Genomic DNA, 4,299 nt, shown 5'->3' with positions numbered 1-4,299 from the left:
TGCTAGTCTTGGATTCGTACACACACGACGCGACTTGGCTTTGCCAAATTTGCCCCGATTGGAGTGGAGAGGGACCCCAGGTCATGCCACTCGCAGTGTTATCTCATATGTGAAGGCTCGACGCATGGTCGAGAAGGGGTGTTTAGCTTATCTGGCGTATGTTCACGATTCCAGCGCAGAGGTCCCTTCTATTGATTCTATTCCTATTGTTCGGGAGTTCCCTGAGGTTTTCCCTTCAGACCTGCCGGGTATGCCGCCCGACAGGGATATTGATTTTTGTAGTGATCTAGCTCCGGGCACGCAGCCCATTTCTATCCTGCCGTATCGCATGGCCCCGCCAGAGTTAAAAGAATTAAAGGATCAGCTGCAGGAATTGCTGGGGAAGGGTTTCATTAGACCCAGTGTTTCTCCTTGGGGCACGCCGGTGATATTTGTGACGAAAAAGGATGGTTCGATGAGGATGTGCATTGATTACCGGCAATTGAACAAAGTGACGATTAAGAACAAGTATCCACTACCGAGGATTGACTATTTGTTCGACCAGCTTTAGGGTGCAAGGATATTTTCAAAGATAGACTTGAGGTCTGGCTACCACCAGCTGAGGATTAGGGCATCCGATGTCCCTAAGACAGCATTCCGCACTCGGTACGGGCATTATGAGTTCCTGGTCATGTCATTTGGGTTGACCAATGCCCCAGCAGCATTCATGGAGTTGATGAACCGAGTGTTCAGGCCATATTTGGACATGTTCGTGATAGTCTTTATTGATGATATTTTGGTGTACTCTCGCAGCCAGGAGGAGCACGAGCAGCATCTTAGGGTGGTTCTTCAGACTCTAAGGGATAGTCAGCTATATGCCAAGATCTCCAAGTGTGAATTCTGGCTAAGTTCAGTAGCATTTCTGGGTCACGTTGTATCAGCAGAGGGTATTCAGGTGGACCCGAAGAAGATAGAGGCGGTCAAGGACTGGACTCGACCAGCATTAGCTACAGAGATTCGGAGTTTCTTGTTGTTAGCGGGCTACTATCGTCGGTTCGCGGAGGGGTTTTCATCTATTGCAGCCCCGATGACCAGATTGACCCAGAAGGGTGCCTAGTTCAGATGGTCAGATGAGTGTGAGGCGAGCTTTCAGAAGCTCAAGGCAGCTCTGACTACGGCACCGGTATTGGTTTTGCCCACAGGTTCAAGGCCTTATACAGTCTATTGTGATGCTTCCCGTATTGGACTTGGTGCAGTATTGATGCAGGATGGCAGAGTCATAGCCTATGCTTCGAGGTAGTTGAAGATCCACAAGAAGAATTATCCGGTTCATGATCTAGAGTTGGCAGCCATAGTTCATGCTTTGAAGATTTGGAGGCATTACCTATATGGTGTGACGTGTGAGGTGTACACCGATCACAAGAGTCTTCAGTACTTGTTCAAGCAAAAGGAGTTGAATCTGAGGCAGAGGAGGTGGTTGGAGTTGCTGAAGGATTATGATGTTACTATCTTATACCACCCGGGGAAGGCCAATATGGTAGCCGACGCATTGAGTAGGAAGTCCGCCAGTATGGGTAGTCTTGCTTATATTCCGGTCAGCCAGAGACCGCTTGCTTTGGATATTCAGGCCTTGGCCAATCGATTTGTGAGGTTGGATATTTCTAAGCCTAGCAGAGTGTTAGCTTGCACGGTCGCTCGCTCTTCATTATTGGAGCGTATCCGTGATCGGCAGTTTGATGATCCCCATTTGTGTGTCCTGAGAGACACGGTGCAGCGTGGAGGTGCCACAAAGGTGACCTTAGATGATGATGGTGTTTTGAGATTGCAGGGGCGAGTTTGTGTGCCAAATGTCGATGGGATTCGAGAGTTGATCTTAGCGGAGGCCCATAGTTCTCGGTATTCTATTCACCCGGGCGCCGCGAAGATGTATCAGGACTTGCGGCAGCATTATTGGTGGCGTAGGATGAAGAAGGATATTGTTGCATATGTGGCTCGATGTTTGAACTGTCAGCAGGTTAAGTATGAGCATCAGAGGCCTGGTGGATTGTTTCAGAGGATTGAGCTTCCCGAGTGGAAGTGGGAGAGGGTTACCATGGATTTTGTTACTGGACTCCCATTGACCCGGAAGAAGTTTGATGCGATTTGGGTCATTGTTGATAGGCTGACCAAGTCAGCGCATTTTGTTCCTGTTGCAACTACGTATTCATCCGAGAGGTTAGCTGAGATCTACATCAGAGAGATTGTTCGCCTTCATGGGGTGCCGGTATTTATCATTTCGGACCGGGGTACGCAGTTTACCTCGCGCTTCTGGAGAGCATTTCAGCGAGAGTTGGGCACACAGGTTGAGTTGAGCACAACGTTCCATCCTCAAACGGACGGACAGTCCGAGCGGACTATGCAGATATTGGAGGATATGCTCCAAGCTTGTGTTATAGACTTTGGAGGTTCGTGGGATCAGTTCTTGCCTTTAGCGGAGTTTGCCTACAACAATAGCTACCAGTCCAGCATTCAGATGGCTCCTTATGAGGCGTTGTATGGTAGGAGATGTCGGTCTCTGGTTGGGTGGTTTGAGCCGGGAGAGGCTCGGTTATTGGGTACAGATTTAGTTCAGGAGGCCTTAGATAAGGTCAAGATCATTCAGGAGAGGCTTCGTTCAACTCAGTCTAGGCAGAAGAGTTATGCAGACCGTAAGGTTCGAGATGTAGCTTTCATGGTTGGTGAGCGGGTATTACTCTGAGTGTCGCCTATGAAGGGCGTGATGAGATTTGGAAAGAAGGGCAAGCTTAGCCCTAGGTACATCGGCCCGTTTGAGATTCTTGATCGAGTGGATGAGGTGGCTTATAGACTTGCGTTGCCGCTTAGCTTATCAGCCGTGCATCCAGTTTTCCATGTATCTATGCTTCGTAGGTATCACGGCGATCCTACCCATGTGTTAGACTTCAGTACTGTCCAGTTGGACAAGGACTTATCATATGAGGAGGAGCCGGTAACTATTCTAGACCGGCAGGTTCGTCAGTTGAGGTCCAAGAGTTTTCCTTCTGTTCGTGTTCAATGGAGAGGTCAGACTCCTGAGGCATCGACCTGGGAGTCCGAGTCTGATAGGCGGAGCCGTTATCCCCATCTTTTTCCCGACTCAGGTACTTCTTTCTCTTGTCCGTTCGAGGACGAACGGTTGTTTTAGAGGTGGAGAATGTGACGACCCAAAGGGTCATCACCTGTATTCCTACTCACTCTGTATTTCTGAGGCCGTGAAAACCTCACTTGGGGGTTGCCTCGAATTTGTGTCCGCAGTACGGGCGCGTAGCCGGAACGTTTAAATATGAATTTGTGAGAAAGATAATAAAATTTTGATGTTTTAATTGATTAAGTTTGACTTCGGTCAATGTTTTGGGCAAACGGACCCGGACTCGTGATTCGACAGTCCCGGAGGGTCCGTAGAAAAATATGAGACTTGGGGGTATGCCCGACATCAAATTCCGAGGTCCCGAGTCCGAGGAATGAATTTTTACGTGAAATTGTTTTCTGAAAATAATTGAAGAAATTGGAAAGTGATATTTGTTTAGAAGACTATGGTATCGGGCTCGTATTTTAGTTCCGATGCCCGGTACAAGTGTTATATGTGGTCTAAACAATTGCTGTAAAGTTTGGTTAAATTTGGAAGTCATTTGACGTGTTGTGAGCTAGAAAAATATAAACTTGATGTTCTATGGAAATTGGAAGGAAATCATGGGTATTGAGGCCCAATTTGATGATTCATGATGTTGATTGGGCGATTTGATCGCATGGATGAGTCTGTAGTATGTTTATGAGTTCATTTGCATGTTCGGTTTGGAGCCCCGAGGGCTCGGGTGAGTTTTGAGTGGGTCCCGGAAGGTCTTAGGCTTAGAAACATTCTGAAGTTGCAGGTTCAGGGGTTGCAGGACCCCAGTGCGCTCGCGGTCAATTCCGCGCGGTCAGCGCTGGAAGCCGCGCAGCCGCGGTACATTTCTGTGCGGTCCGCGTGGCTTTGGTTCGGAGGGCCAAGGGGTAAGTCGACCAGCGCGGCCGCGCACCAAATCAGTACGGTCCGCGCTGGGTAGGTTCAGAGAGTCACATTTTCTTCCGTTCCTCGGCGCGGCCGCGATGCACTTTTGTGCGGTCCGCGCTGAGCCTTCAGTAAAGTATAAAAGGTCGGGATTTTCAGTCATTTCTCACTTTTTCAAAACCCAAAACACAAGAGGCGATTTTCCAAACGATTCTTCTTCTCCAAAACGATTGGTGAGTGATTTCTAATTCATTTTCTTTACTCCTTAACATCTTTAAACATAATTTCAAACTTCA

The sequence above is a fragment of the Nicotiana attenuata genome, unplaced genomic scaffold, assembly GCF_001879085.1.
Source record: "Nicotiana attenuata strain UT unplaced genomic scaffold, NIATTr2, whole genome shotgun sequence".
Classification (NCBI taxonomy): domain Eukaryota; kingdom Viridiplantae; phylum Streptophyta; class Magnoliopsida; order Solanales; family Solanaceae; genus Nicotiana; species Nicotiana attenuata.
This window is presented reverse-complemented; position numbering follows the sequence as displayed.